This window comes from Lynx canadensis, chromosome A1 (assembly GCF_007474595.2).
Source record: "Lynx canadensis isolate LIC74 chromosome A1, mLynCan4.pri.v2, whole genome shotgun sequence".
Lineage (NCBI taxonomy): Eukaryota > Metazoa > Chordata > Mammalia > Carnivora > Felidae > Lynx > Lynx canadensis.
In genome coordinates this window covers 146,936,685-146,953,129 of record NC_044303.2, presented here as the reverse complement: position 1 = coordinate 146,953,129, position 16,445 = coordinate 146,936,685, and the positions used below count along the sequence as shown (strand labels likewise).

The window sequence follows — 16,445 nt, the reverse complement described above, 5'->3', positions numbered from 1 at the left end:
CCAAGACCTAGTGGTTGGAACTGTGGAATAGGACAGGCTTATGATTGATGACAGTGAGGAGGGCCTGGGGCACATCTGTGGGTCCTCCATTGCTTTTGTCATCATGACCCTCACACTTTCTTCCTGAAACTCTGCACTCTTCTTTGTTTACTGAAAATATTTTCTGTATAAACTTCAACAGGTTGGTTTTCCATAGTGGAAACATTTTTTTTTCATGCTAAAAAATTAATCTGTGCCTTAACTGGAGACCTGTACAACTGGGATAAAAGTCATTTTAAATTCAAGATGCACCAGGTCTTCTGCTGCATTTAATAAAATGTTAGTCCTGAAGGTAGGTTGTGAGTACACGGTTATTTGCTGTGCGACTCCTCATACCCTTGTGACATCCATATTGAATAATAAACAAAAGCATAAACATTCCCTGCATCTCACTTACAGCTCTTTTCCTTTATGTGGTTATCACAACAAGCCAACAAAAGCTACCAATAAAGTTATTACTTGCTGCACAAAGCAGTGAAGCAACATTGTAAACTTACTTCCTGAGTGTTTTCTGGAATTTTAACTCCTTTGTCCTAGCACATTTTATCCGAATCTGAGATTCAAAATGTGCTCATGAGCTTTTGCCAAAATAGGCATTCCTTCTTTTGGGTCTGCCTTTTGTGTGACCCTAAGGACAATTGCGACTTTCTTACAAGCACTGTCTTTAATCGTTCACGTAATATGTCCCTGCAGTCATGCCCTCTCTCTCCTGCAGCAGCACTGTCTTCCTCTTACCATGGCACATCTCAGAGCAAACTTGTCTACATTTGCTGTCTACATGTACTAACGTCCTAGGCAGTTTCAACACACTCCACTCCACTCTACTCTGTTAAATCTCGGCGAGTGCTCTTATCACAGTCACAAACCACTTTCACATGGGGCCAAAGGTCATTCTCTGGCTCTCAGCTCATTTGCTCTCTCAGATGCATCTGACATGTTGACACTCCTTTAAATACTTTCTCACGTTTGCTTCCATTATACTTATTTATGTATTCAGGAAGACCTACTCTGGGTACAAAGAATTGAACAGTGAAAAAGATTGGCTTCTTGTCTTTATGAATGACTGTGACAGAGACAGAGAAGCAAACATGCAGTTACAAGGGCCATGTGGACTAAATGTGCTAAATGCTATATGGTGGGGGGAATATGGTGTGGACACAGGATCTATGAAGAATGCCTAATCAGGATTTACATGGTCAGGGAAAGCTTTCTGAGGAAGTGACATTCAACCCAAGACTTAAAAGATGAATAGGAATTAGTCAAAGAATGGAGACAGCATAGTAAGAAAGGGTATTCAGGACAAAGGGAAGAGCATATTCAAGGACTTGGAAGGGAAGAGAGAGCATGGAAAGATGTAGTGCCAATATGTACAGGGTTGTTTTTTTTTTGTTTTTTTTTTTGTTTGTTTTTTTTGTTTTTTTTGGTGGAGGGGAGGGAAGAGTAGCAAAAGAAAGAATGATAAAAATGTCACTGAAGTAAGGAGGCATCATATCAGACAGGCCTTATAAGACAATTTAAGAATACTGGACATTTTTTATTGAAGGCAGTAGGGAGCAATTAAGGAAAGTGGAGCTGGAAAATGACTGAACCAGGAGAAGGATTGAGAAGGGGCAAGGTTAGAGGGCAAGACTCACTAGAAATCTGTGACACAGATCCAGGCAATAGTAGTAGTTCTGTTAGTGGCAGTAGTGTTGGTGATGGTAGAGAAAACTGGCCATTATAGAGGAAGAAGTAACAAAATTTGGTGATTTGATGGAAGAAAATGTCTGATCAGGAGATGGAAGAGTCAGTGATAACAACCACGATAAGGTTGGTGCCTTTCACCAATTTGGAAAGCACCAAAATAGGAACGAGATGTGGCTAAAGATAGAAGGGAGATGATGAGTTGAGTTGGAGCTTATTGACACTTCAAAAGCAGAGATGCACTCGGAAGATAGGGGGGACTCTAAAAGGGACTGGCCCTTCTCTCTCTCCCAGAGATAAGGAATGAGGAAATGATGATGATTTCCCTGTTCCTGAGAGCTTTCTCAGGGAGCATGTTTGAGTGACCCATAACACAAGATGTGGAGCGTGGGAGTCACATGCTTCTAGCACGGAATCTACTTTTCTCCTAAGCAGTTTTCTCCCTACTTTTCTCTCTACTTTTCTCCCACTACAGACAGACAACAGCCACAGCTCCGGATCCACAGCTTTGAGAACTGAGGCATCAGGGAATCTATAACAAGAAACAGACACGTAGTGACAAAGGACACATGACCTCATTGCCAAGTTCTTGGTAATATCCTTTAAAAGGCCTCAGTGGTGATAGAGGGGAAGTTTAGGGAAAGCAGAAGTAGCCCTGAAATAGCTAAAACCTGAGTTGGGGGCTCCTGTCCCTTCTCAGCATCCTGACAAGGTCTTGGTACTATATCCAGATTTGTGATCAGCAAATTAGGCCAAGTTGGAATGAGTATAGGCAAATGAAACATAAGGGGAAAAAAATACAAGTTTTTTTTTTTTTAAATCTCAGCTTTGTTGGCTTGTGTGTTTTATTTCGTATTTTAACGGTGCATATCATTTTCAGTTGAGGTCTTGTTTCTTGCAAGATCATTGCTTTTGCAATCCTATCTGGAGCAATATGTAAAAAGGATGTGTATATAAAATGAGGAAGCATATTTCAGTCCCTTCTAAGAAACCATTTAAACTGTTAGACATTTGTTTAATGCCTATACCTTTCTAACACTCTTAGCTGAATATTGTGCTTCTCTGTGCTATTAGCAGTACAAAAATGAAAGAATTCAGATACTGTGGTCCAAGGGAACCATTTACTGTTTCCATCAAAATATGAGTTTTCCAGGTTTTATTCCCATTACTTATCTATCAAGGACTATGTCTCTCCCCATGCTAAACTGTAGATACCAATACAATCTGCCTCATCAAAGGCTATTAGGACACTATCATGGAGTGTATTTTGCTTTAGGAAGTTGGCTGGGAATTCCCCCAAAATTGTATTTAGTATATGTTAAAAGTTGACGTGTATTCTACAAATGAGTGAATTTCTTCTAAGATTAGAACTATGGCAGGAGTGACATGGATTAGAGCTTGGCAGTGACCTGAATTTCTGTAAGCAGAGCATAGTCAACTTCCCAACTGTGCCTTGCACAAGGGTGGCCAACTCCCTTCTGCTCTATTAGTCATCATTAGCCACACTAGGGAGTGGTTTAACTCAATTTACAAAACAGCGATTGTTCTGCTACCCTCAGGAGAGTGTTCGGTCATGGGCAACAGCTCTATTGCATGGGGCATCATACTGCACCCATCTGTCCTAATAGTTTTGGTTAAAACGGAAGTGGCAGCAGACTAACACTAACCATCCCGCACCTTTAACACGGCTCTTCGTGGGCACCAGGCACTGTGCTAAGTGCCGTTTTACATGATCTCATTTAATCTTCAGAACCACCTGTGATGAGATTATTGGCTGCATTTTAGAAATGACAAAAGTGAAGTGCAGGGAGAGGAAGACATTTCCCAAGAGTCACCCAGAACAAGGGTTTGAATTCAACTGTTTGACTCCTGAATCTGTTCTCTTAATCTGAATCTCTTAATCACTGGACGAATGGCTTGTAAATTTTTTCCCAAAGGATAAGGGGGACCGAACTCTTGGATCCTACTCCAACTCTTCTTTGTTGCTTTATATACTGAGGTTCAGCGTAGACCTCACTGTAGTAAGGAACCAGAGCCATGTTTTTTTTATTTTTTTATTTTATTTTTTTAACGTTATTTATTTTTGAGACAGAGAGAGACAGAGCATGAACGGGGGAGGGGCAGAGAGAGAGGGAGACACAGAATCGGAAACAGGCTCCAGGCTCTGAGCCATCAGCCCAGAGCCTGACGCAGGGCTCGACTCACGGACCGCGAGATCGTGACCTGGCTGAAGTCGGACGCTTAACCGACTGAGCCATCCAGGCGCCCCCAGAGCCATGTTTTAAGAACAGTTTGACCTTGCATCATTTGCTCCGACGTCTCTGTGCATCTGAACCAACTCAATACTGGACATGGAATCCAAAACTGCCTGCTTCATATACTCTAGTGACTGATTAAAAGAAAAGCCTCACTGAGTGGCTACAGAAAACAAACAAACAAACAAACAAAAAAGAAACCTTATGTCAATAATTCTGAGTTAGCTCAATGAAGGCCTGTCAAATGGAACATATAACAAGACAAAAGGTAGCCAGTCCAGGTTAACTGTCCTTTATCTATGGCATCAATTTATTAGCTACCTTGTCATGCAGGAATATCCCACGATAAGAGACTTGGGCAGGTATATTTTCTTAGTGGGAAGGTTGGAAACAGAACAGTGGGGACCCAATGAAGGGATCATGAGAGATCAAGGGGAAAAGATGGAGAAAGAGCAATTTTTCTCCCATGGACTAGTCCCATGTAGCAGAAATTTAAAAAGCGGGGGTGGAGGGTGGGAATGGGTTTTGTTCATTGCATATTTAAAGGGAAATTAATCAGATTAACTTATTATAGGCCACTCTAAGAAACCACATGCAGAGTCTCCTTACAATTTTTCCTAATGACAGTTTGACAGAAAAATATCACTGCATTCTAGAGACAGCTATCATTTCACAATTCAGAAAAGATGTGAGAATTTATTATATGGCATGAAAACCAATGACTTTGATTTTGGAATCAAAGTATTATTATTATCTAATAGGTAAAGGAAGCCCAGATTATAGAGGAGGAATGTGTATCAACCCAAACACTCAACACATCATATGCAAGAGCTTTCCTGCATTGGATGCCCTTTAGAAGTTTTGGACACCAAAAGGTGAAAGTAAGGAATTTGCCATTTTGATGCAGCCTTTTTAATCTGGGAAAAACAACCCAACGTGCCTTTCAGTTCTAAATAATAAAGAAGTAAATATCTCTATTCTTGAGGCCGAAATAACAACCTGGATTGAGACCCTTTAGGTCCAGAGGATGGGTCTTCCATTTAGTCACATAAATCAAATATGTTTTCACACCAGTTCTTTTTCTCTGCAGATAGTTTTTGGGGTGGAGGAGAGCAGAGTCCAGGGCAGAAAACTTTTTTTTTGTCTTTATATGGATTTATGCTTTATAATAGCATATTACTGTTTATTGTTAAGAAGACCATTTGAGAGCATACAGGTCAATGGTGTGTGTGTATGTGTGTACAATAAATACATGTGTTCATGATATTGTTCCCATATGTCAAGATCTTGGTATCAGGGAATCTGAAGACTAAAGAAAGTTGGGTATGTTTGAACTTGATTGGGCTTGGTGCAGCTTAGAATGGATTGCAGATGTCCCATACTTAGTGTATGAATGGTTCAATGGCTCTAGTTTGGGGGAAATACACTGATATTGAACCATTTGCCTGCTTAAGGATACAGGTTAAGACTGACCCAGAGGCAAGGTGTGGGGCTTTCCTTGGAGAATTTACAAAATCATTTTGGAAGGAGACAGAGATCTTGGGGATTCACGATGGTCCAGGAGGCAGAATTTAGGATACAAAGAGGAGGGAATTTTTCCTTTGAGCTCATGATTAGGTTTGGAGGGCAGATATGGCAGAGGAGGATCCCAGTGAGGGATGTACGTATGTGTGTGCTGGATGGTGCATGTTGATAAGCTGGTTGCTTGCAACATGGCCATGTTACTGATGACTCCTTATGGGTCTAGCTACAGTAAATTAAATTAGTCAGTGTGGTGAACTTTCCTTGTATTAGTCCCAAATTTTCACGTTTTCAAGTGACGAGTGTGAACAAAGTGATGACTGCAGAATGACCACAAAACTTAGCAATATGTGGATCCTGAGAAACTTAACAGAAGACCATGGGGAGGGAAGGAAAAAAAAAGTTAGAGAGGGAGGGAGCCAAACCATAAGAGACTCTTAAAAACTGAGAATAAAACTGAGGGTTGATTGGGGGTGGGTGGGAAGCGGGGGTGGGTGATGGGCATTGAGGAGCGCACCTGTTGGGATGAGCACTGGGTGTTGTATGGAAACCAGTTTGACAATAAATTTCCTATTAAAAAAAAAGCTTAGCAATATGGAGGTCAGTGTAGAGCTTGATATGGTTTTATTAAAAGTAAATAAGCTTGGTCTCTTGTGCTGCAGAGAATCAAAGAAGGCTTGCTGCCCCACTTTGGGAAGCAGTTCAGTGGAGCAGCAGCAGCTTAAAGAAACCTATTCCAGGGAGATAAAGGAGTGAGCAGTGGCCCACAAAGGAGCAGAGACCCAAGCTCTAAGCCAGATGCTTGGCTGAAATGATAAATAATGACCAGGACCCACTTGCAGAGAGAAACTCAACAGTCTATATGGAGTGAAGACTCAGGTCTTTGTTTGGATATATAAAGTTAATAAAAACATGCGAGTGTAAATATCTTTTCAGAATAATGATTTCTTTTCCTTTCAATATATACCCAGAAGTGGGATAGCTGGATCACATGGTAGTTCTATTATAATTTTTTGAGGAACTTCCACATTATTTTCCATAATGGACATCTCACCAACAGTGTGCAAAAGTTTCCTTTTCTCCACATCCTCACCAACACCTATTATCTTTGGACTTTTTGGTGATAGCCAATCTAAGAAGTATGAGGTGATATCTCATTATGGTTTGATTTTCATTTTTCTGATGATTAGTGATGTCAACTACCTCTCATACACTTGTTGAGCATTTGCATGTCTTCTTGAAAAAATGTCTATTCAGGTCCTTTTCACATTTTAAAATCGAGTTATTTGTTGTTCTGGTATGGAGGTGTATAAAATTCTTATATATCTTGGATATTAATTCCTTATTAGATATGTGATTTGCAAATATTTTCTCCCATTCCATAGGTTGCCTTTGTATGTTGTTGATGGTTTCCTTTGTTGTGCAGGAACTTTCAATTTTACTGTAGTCTCATTTATTTATTTTTGCTTTTGTTGCCTGTGCTTTGGTGTTAATTCCAAAAAATCATTTCCAAGACCAATGTCAAGGAGCTGACCCTTATGTTTTCTTCTAGGAGTTTTATGGTTTTAGGGCTTACATTTAAGTCTTTAATTCATGTTGAGTTGATTTTTAGGTATGGTGTAAGACAAAGGATCCCATTTCATTGTTTTGCATGTGGCAATCCAGTTTTTCTAAGACCATTTATTGAAGAGACTATCCTTTCTTATGGAGTATTCTTGGTTCCTTTGTCAAAAATTAGTTCATTGCAGCATTATTATTCACAGCAGCCAAGATAGAGAATGAGTTGAATGAATAACCAAAATGTGGTATAAATACACAATGGACTATTATTCAGCCTTTAAAAAGAAGGAAATCCTGCCATATGCAATAATATGTATGAAACTGGAGTACATTATGTTAAGTAAAATAGCCAGATACAGAAAGATAAATATCATATGATTTCAATTAAATGTTCAATCTTAAAAAAAAAAGTCAAACTTATAGTAACACAGAGTGGAATAATGGTTATCAGAAGCAGAGGGATGGAGGAAAAGGGGAAATACTGATCAAAGGTCACAAACTTTCAATTACAAGATGAAGGAGTTCTAGAGATCTAACATACAGCATGGGGACTGTATCAGCAATGTTTTGTAGACCTGAAATTTGCTAAGAGAGTAGATCTTAAATGTCCTCACCATACACACACAAAAGAGTCTAACTATGGGAGGTGATAAATAAGTTGGTTAGTTTGATTGTGGTGATCATTTCACAGTATACACACATATATCAAACAATGTATTGTAAAAAAAACACATTATACTGTACACCTTCAATATACACAAAGTTTGTCAAAAATAAATAAACAAACTCAGAAAAAATAGTAAAATTAATATGATCTCATTTTGAGCCTTAACATTGTTGGGACTTGGACATATGATTGTACATAGAAATGTAAACTCTTGACACTATAAATGCTAAGAGAGTCTGATATAATTTAGACCAAGCTTTCATGTCAGATTCAGTAGAAGGTTTGTTCTAGTAACAAGTCAGTGGGCCCAATCAACAAAACTTCCCATGCCTTATTGTTCTTATAGTTACCGTGATAAAAATTTATATCATTAACCCAGAAAAATCTATTAAGTATCTACTGTGCACAAAGCAGCACTCTAGGCAAAGGAGATTATAGGGGAGTACAAAAGAGGACTAAGTCCCTCTTCTAATGGTGTTGTAGTCGGGTGAGAGGAGACAGACAACAAACAAATGAACACATTATAATATGCCAGGTCTGAAAACTGATGTGGAAAATGATGAATGAGAGCAAGAGAAACAATGGTGTGGCAGGTAATGCTAGAAGGGTGCTATTTTACATAGGATGGTCAGGGAAGGCCTCCCCAATAACATGGGATCTGAATAGAAACATGAAAAAAGTAAGGGAGTGACTATGTAGCTAGTCTGAAGGGAAGAGCATTCCAGCCAGAGAAATAGCACATTCAAGGCACCGTGCTGACATGACTGTGGCTGGAAAAGGGATAGGGAAAAAAAAAAAGGGGGGGGGGAGGGCTGGAGGTAAAGCCACAGAAATGGAGCTGGGAGCAGATCGCTAGTACGTTATAATTAGAGATTAGAGATTATGGACTATAGATTACAATTGGAGATTAAAGAGAAATAGATGAATCAAGGATGTCTCCAAAAGTTTTTGCCTGGGCAACTGGTTGAATAGAATTGTTATTTATGAAATGGAAAAGGCTGGTAAATAAGTATGTTTGAAGAGACAATAAAGAATTTAATGTTAGAGTTACCATGTCATTTGTACATCCAAGAAGAGAGGCCAGGAGGCAGTTGGCATTTTTCATCATGTAAAGTTACTTAAAGTCATGGACTAAATGAGACCACTTAGCCAATAATGTAAAGAAAAGAGATCTGAGTACCGATCCTTTATAGAGACTGAGAAAATAGGAGGAAGCAAAAAAGTCATAAAGAAGGAATAGCCAGTAGAATAGGAAGATAACCAAGAGACAACAATGAATCAGAGATCAAGTATGTTAAGTTATCAGTGTTTCAGTGTGACTAAGATGAGGCTGGAAATGACCAATGACTTTAGCAACTTGAAGATCCTTTGTGACTTGATAAGAACTCTTCGGTGGAGTGGTGGACATGATGGCTACTGGAGCGGGTTTCAAGACAGGATTACAGGGAGGGAGGCAAACCACAAGAGACTCTTAAATATAGAGAACAAACTGAGGGTGAGTGGGGGAGAGAGGAAAATGGGTGATGGTCATTGAGGAGGGCACTTGTTGGGATGAGCACTGGGTGTTGTATGTTAGCCAACTGGACAATAAATTACGTTAAAAAAAAGACAGGATAAGAAATGTATCTATAGCACAGTTTAGTTAAGACTGTGATTTGAAGATTTAGACACATTCTAAATCTAGAATGGTTCATTCATGATGTAGAATAATCACCTATGTATAAGTCAACTCACGGTGAGAATTAGTGAGCCTATTTAAAAAAATCATCAAAGATGCCATAGTTAGTTCCCTCTAAGTCATGGGATGAAGACACAGCACCAACAGCAACAGAGGGCATAAGCTGAGGAGTGATCTGTCTACGGGGTTTCATTCAATTACTCTTTGGAGCTCCTTCTAGAAAAGTGGTAAGTTGTTTCATAGTTCTGAGAACTGAGGGAGGACACCCAGTAATCTGTTGATATAGTCTCAAGCACTGAGGCCATCAGAAAGACCATCTCAATGACTATTTTTCTTAAGTTGCAGTTATACGGAATCAATTTACTTAGTTTTATCCTATTTAGATTTTTGTTCTTACCTTGGCACTCTGGGGTAACATTTCTGAGCGCAACTAGTAGTGAGTTTGTTCTTGATGGGCACATTTCTCTAGTTTGTGAATTATGGGCCAAGAATGGAATGGTAGCTCTGAAAATAAAAGCCAGGCACAAAGAGGTTTGTTGTTAACCTTCATGAAGGCCTTATAGCAGTTTAAGTATCTCACCCTTCTGGGACTAAAGACATCATGCTTTCCCAGACCTGAAATGGAAAATCATTCCACTGTTTCTGGGACGGCACAGAACACACACCATGTGAAGCAGTCATAAAATATTTTACATGTTTTATCTTACTTTTTCCTCTTGCTAGTTCCCTTTATTTTGGCAGGAGGTGGGATGTGATGACCTAAATTAGGCTTTTCCACATCTAATTTCCAGATTCTGGGACCTAAGTTTTACTTTCCTATTTAAAAACATATGAACTTCCAGAAGTTATCCAGAAAGAGTCCCACTGAAGGCAAATGTCCTATCAGTTTTAGCCTGGTCTGAAACAAATTTACTGGAATGGGATTTCCATTACCTCTCGAGCAGATTGGTCACATGAAGCAAATTTACAGTACAGTAAGTGGTATTTCCTGAGGTGATGGATCTCCCATCTAATAGCCTCCGAGCGCAAGTCTCATGAACCATAATGCTTTTTGCATACAAGCCTGTAAATGCCCACTGCAGATTTTCCCACATAAGCGTCTTCTGCATACAAGGTTCTAAAAGTCTATGGCAGGCAATTCAAACAAAATTGTGTTCACTTCTCCTCACTTTTTTCCTAAGCTTACACCCCTGGGTTTTTGTTAACATTTAAAAAAGATATTTAAAACTGCACTTCAGCCACCTTGTAAAATGAAAGAGTACATTGTACAGGCACCAAAGGTACACGTCAGTGCTTTTATCAAATTCAGGGTCCTGCTCTGCCGCACTAATTGGAACCATGTGTTGAAAATGCAAGACAGGATTTTTTCAGCTGTTCTTTAATTAAATGGAATAAATAAGGACTAAACCTCACATTGCTTCATCAAGAGAGGCTGCCGGGTTGTGCTACTAGACAGGACTGATAGAGGATCCTGAGTGGGGATGCTGGCACCCATGTCAGGGCTCCAGGGACAATGGTGATTACTTTAATATTGAAGATATTCTCAATGATTCTACGATACGATTAGCCACATTCACAGAATGCCTGGTTGCAAATGCTTCTCTGATAAGGAGAGGAAGGCAAGTGATAGCAAGCCTAATTATTTTCAAGTGCACTGGAAGATTGACTCATGAAGATTTTGTAAAATATTTTCATAAAGTTCGGTCACTGCAAAAATCATCAGTAAGGTGGAAAAAAGTGCCTCCTCATGCACTTGCCCACTGAAATCTGTGGAGAAATAGTGGCCAACAATGTGTGTGTCTACTAGAAAGACAGTGGAAAATACAGCCTCAAGTTTTCTGTTGAAACTTGAAAACAAAATGTAATTTGATTTTTTAAAAAGTGTGATTTCTGCCACTTTGTTTTGAGGAAAAGGATACTCTATACCTTTTAATTGTCCTGGGATCAAAATCCCCGGGAAGAAAAGGTTAGTTCACAATGTCTCCTTTCAGGATTGAAGCCCGTCTTTCACGATGCTTTATGTTATTTAACATCCATTGAATGGCACCAGTGTATTGAACTCTACTCCCTCCTTCCTGTACAAGTTCTGGATCCAGAATAGGTACCTTTGCATAAAGTATTGAAGCTTTAGGAAAGAAATGTAGATATTGCTTCCAACAGCACAGTCGCACCTATGGCCTCCAGAAAGAGGTGTCAGAAGTGAATTAAAAAGGACAGCAACAGCAATTCCCCTAAAGGTGTATATAAGCAGCATTCTGCAGGACATGGGAATGTCAAAGCAGGGCTGAGAACGTTCAAGGAAGAAAGCCAATTCCACAAAAGGTTAAAAAACCCTGAGATCACTCTTAAAGGAAATGATGAAACCACCCCTGCTTGTATCAAAGCCCAAGGCCTGGGCACTAGAAAGGGGTCTCTCTGTTGTGGGCTGGTTGTGTCACTCTACCATCAGGAGTCTCTCACTTGCAAAGACTGTTGGCAAGGTTTAATCAGTGGATACTGCTTGGTCTGAAGCAGAGTTTGACAGTTTTCCAGACAGGCTGGGAACAGCATCAGAGAGTTACACAACCTGCAAAGAAGTGGGAGACGTCTGGGTGCATGTGGTTGTGCCCTTAGATGGCCTTCGGATTGCCCTTTCAAAAGCACAAACTGAATCAGGTCGCTCCCTTTCTTCTCTTAAGAACATTCTATAGTTGTTCATTCACATAATCAGTGGGGAGCCTACACTGCCTTCTCAGGCTCTCACTGCATCTTTTTCCCCTCCCTTCGCTCCAGCCACAAAACACTGAAGATGCCACACTCGCCCATTTCCCTAAACTGCATCTCAGCCACCTGGCAAGTCCTCAATCATCCCAGAAGTTCAGCTCAAACTTCATCCATCTCCTCTCTGGGGTTTCCCTTGGCCATAACCTCTTCTTCCTATACTCTCCCAATAAAGTCAGAGCAGGATGATTCTCTTTTGTGCCCCCTGAACTTCCGGGGCTCCTCTCTTAGAGCACTTACCAAACATTTGATTGTGTACAGGTCTGCCTCCTTCCTTAGTCTAGACTTCCAGGCACCATGAGACAAGATGGTGTTACTCATCTTTATATCTCCAGTGCCTGGCAGAGTGCTTGGCACAAAGTGTTCACCAAACACGCGATGACTGAATAAACACATACACATGTGACTTGTGTTCTTCTAAACATAGTTGAGAATTGTGTGTAAGCTCAAGGGCACAGGGCAGATTCCGGTGTCCTTGCACACAGCCTGAATTTCAAATTCTTGAGATGAATGATTACTGACACAAAGGACAGTGACACTGAAACACACACTGAGTTATTATCGCTGAAAAACTTGTAACATTTGCCAAATGTAGGCAATTATGAAAGTTACTGATATCATATATGACAGATTAGGGTTACAATGGAAAAATCAAACAAAGATAAAAATGCTCTTCAGGAAAGGCATTATTTTATATAGAATTCCTCAAGAAAATACTAGGATTTGTTTTATTATATAGTTTCTTTCCTCTCTCACCTTCCTCAAATGTCATAATTCTTGCAGAAAAATTCTTGTTAAAGAAGCATAGACTTCGGATGACATATTATTGAGTCTGAAAATCTATCTCCAACTCAGAAGTAACTACACTTTGAGATTCCAAATCATATAAAAGATAACCAATTGTGGCCCATAAAGAGCTGCAATTTCATCATTTGAGGAAAATTATGAATAAATAAATGGATGGGTGAATACATAAACATATTTAAAGCTCTGGGATAGATTTTTCTTTTCCCTAGGTAGCATTTGGACTAGCTTCCAATGTTTAGACAGACACACAATGTTTTCCTCCGGAGTTCGTCATTTTTTATACTTTGGTGGCAAATGTGCCTCCCCTGATAGTCATTATCATTTCTTTAGATAAGTCAATACATTGAATTAGATCTTGCTTTGCTTAGAAGTCATGCCATCTTTTAACATGACATTGCATAATGGTGAGGGATAGACACCGCCATTTATAAATGCATTATTTTAACATTTAACACTAGGGAAAATGTTACATGGAGATACGTTGCATGACTACTGGTAAACACATGGGATGATCAGAATAAAGAGACAGAGAAACAGTTCTTTATGAGAAAATAACAGCAATTGGGGGAAAGCTGAGAGCGGAGGAAAGAGGGAGATGAGAGCAAAGGGATGGACGTCATAGCAGGAAGCTGGACTCTTAAGGTGACAAGTTGCCAGTGGAAAATTCATACAGCAGGAAAGCCAGAAGGCTTTAAAGAATAGAGTTATGGCAAAAATGGAATAGAAATCGCTCATTTTCTTTGAGGTAACTACCTCTCTCTGATCCAAACCTTCCACAAATTCTGCTACACACAGACATTTCTCAGTGCTTTTGTCACGGAATTCAGAGGAAAGGAGGGAAGTTTCATGGCTGAGTTAGCATGGAGCAGAGAAAGAAGAAAATCAGTTTTATTATAAAACATAAGTGAGACTCAGAGCCAGTGGAAGCAGGAATTCAGAGCAGAAATGGCCACGAAAATAAATTGCACAAGAATTCGTAAAAGTCTCGGGAAAAGTGCGAGACTTTAGAAAGGAGCAAGGATAGGGAGCTTGAGCTAATAAATCTCAGAGAGAGGGTCATCTGATCAGAGCAGCTGATCATCTGGCTTTACAGAACCGCGTGCTGATCCACTGTATGCTGATTTGATAGTGCAGTAGTGACACTCATGGTAAGGGCTTCTATACATGCTCTACTTACTGTGTAGCAGACATTGTGTTAAGTGCTTTATCTGCATTATCTTATTTAATTCCCATTGCATGGATGAGAAAACACAAGTTCAGAGAAAATAAGTATGTTGCCCAGAGTGAGATAGTTAACAGCTGGCAGTGTAGAAACGTGCCTTACTCTCGTCCCCAAATCCACACTTGTAATTCCTACTTATTCTATTATCAAATTCCAGCTAGAAGACACCAGATTTTTATGCCATGTACATATTAACAGCTACTACAAATGTAAAGTTGTCACTGTATGTTATTCTATATGAGTAACTATAGTGGTCAGCTATTGTCAAAATACCGTTATATAACAAACTACAGCAAACCTTAGTGGCTGTGAGTAGTAAGCAATTGTTCTCACGCTCATGGTCAGCATGGTTGACTGTAGTTCAGTCTATCTGGATTGGGCTCAGATGATCGCTCTTCTAAAGGTTTCAGGGTAGTGAGCTCGACTCCAGTTTAGGACTGAGTTCATTTCTGCTCCATGATCTCATCAGAGGCCCAGGCAGCACGGGCTGCAGCTACCTGGGGCATGTTCCTCTCACAGCAGAGATCAGAAGCTCTCAGAAGAAAAAGCAGAAACACATAATGCTTCTTAACTTCTGGGCACAAAAACTGGAATATTTTTATTTCTCCACATTTTATAGTCCAAAAGCAAGTCAATGGAGCAGTGATAGTGGAGAGTAAATATTTACTGACAATAATTTAATCTTCCATAGTAATGTAATTACTTCTCTGTAAGCATAGTTCTGAGAGAAATATACTATATTATATCTCTCAAAGGAGCAAAGCAAGATTGTTTCCAATATTACTCAACAGGGGCTCTGGAATATTTCAGATGAACTCCCTAAATGTTTGCAAAGCCAATGACCAAAGCATATTTCTCCATCATCACTACCAGCACCTTGTCCTAATAGGATCCAAAAGTTTCACAAGTCTTCTTCTTTCTTTTTGTAAGTTTTTTTTAAGTTTATGTATTATTTTGAGGAGAGAGAGAGAGAGAGAGAGGAGAAGAGAGAGAGAGAGAGAGAGAGAGGCACAAGTGGGGTAGGGGTAGAAAGAGAGGGAGAGACAATTCCAATCAGGTTCCACGCTGTCAGCACAGAGCCCTATGTTGGGCTTGAACTCACGAACTGTGAGATCATGACCTGAGCTGAGACAAAAAGCAGGACACTTAACCAACTGAGCCACCCAGGCACCCCTCTCACAAAGTTTTCAATCAGATCATAATTGAGAGAACAGAGAGGAGAGAGAGAGGGAACCCTTGTCATCACATAAAAACACTACAATTTGATAGAGTTCCTTTTACTATTTGGTAAAATCAAGAAAAAATATATTGCTTTGTATTCTTTAAAGGATTAGCATCGGTATTAATCTACCAATGATGGCAAACTTTTGACACCTTACACTTAAAATTCATTCCTAAGTAAAATTTATAGTACTATCCTATGTTGCCAAAGATCATAGACATTTCATACTACCATTCAGATCCATCAATACTTTAAAGACACATCTAATGTAGGTAAGATCTTAGCTATATATAATGGCATTTTAATGAATTTTAAAGTTTTATTATAAAAATTATGTAAATTTTAATTATAAAGTGGTTTTACTTTCCCCTCTTATTCAAGTTTGCCCTACACCAATCTAGATGAAACCTCTCCTGAAATGTTCTATTAGTGGTAGAGTTAACTAGTGACAACTTGTTAACTGAAGATAATAAAATTGATTAAAATGTCCAAGGAGAATATATTTGATTCCTTATTAATTGGGTACTTTCTGCTTTGCTTTATGGAACCATTTCACTGGTAAGTCCTCAGAAAAGGGAGCAATGAAGTTTAGACTATGTCTGCACTGAAACAGGCTCTGAACTACAGAATGACCTGCATCTACTCCAGGCACCGGCTACTCTCCCAATCAGTCTCAAGGGTCACAGGGCACCTCTGCTCCATTGTGCTCTGCAGCCTTGTCTTTCTTCCAGTCAGTCTCTGTGCCAACTTACACATTGGCTTTTTCAGGGAACTCAAGTTCAGCCACGCAGTGAGAGTCACATTTCTTTCCCTGGCCTAATCACCTATGGCTAGGGTTGGGGACGTGGGGCAGGGGCATGTGCATAAAACATGGGTTCTATATTGGACACCCCTTGTATACCACCTTGAAATCCTCAATAGTAGCCATTTCTTTGGCAATCAGTTCCAGGCAGGCTTTGCTCTACTTTCAGGCACGGTAAAATTGGTACCTGTGCTCCTCTTGTTTCCTGTCCAGGGCTTCTCTGAGACTG

At 39.7% G+C, this 16,445-nt stretch overlaps 1 protein-coding gene across 4 annotated transcripts in view; it reads right to left on the bottom strand.

The window, feature by feature from the left end:
* Positions 1 to 16,445, bottom strand: part of XRCC4 (X-ray repair cross complementing 4) — a 318,736-nt gene that overhangs the window by 72,072 nt on the left and 230,219 nt on the right. For 3 of the 4 annotated variants that reach the window (XR_003970694.2, XR_004343730.1, XR_003970695.2), the window contains exon 9: positions 9,801 to 9,907. The exons of the other annotated variant lie outside the window; for it this stretch is intronic. The gene's annotated coding sequence lies outside the window, so the exon portion shown is untranslated. The remainder of the gene's footprint in view (positions 1 to 9,800; positions 9,908 to 16,445) is intronic. 4 annotated transcript variants of the gene reach the window in all.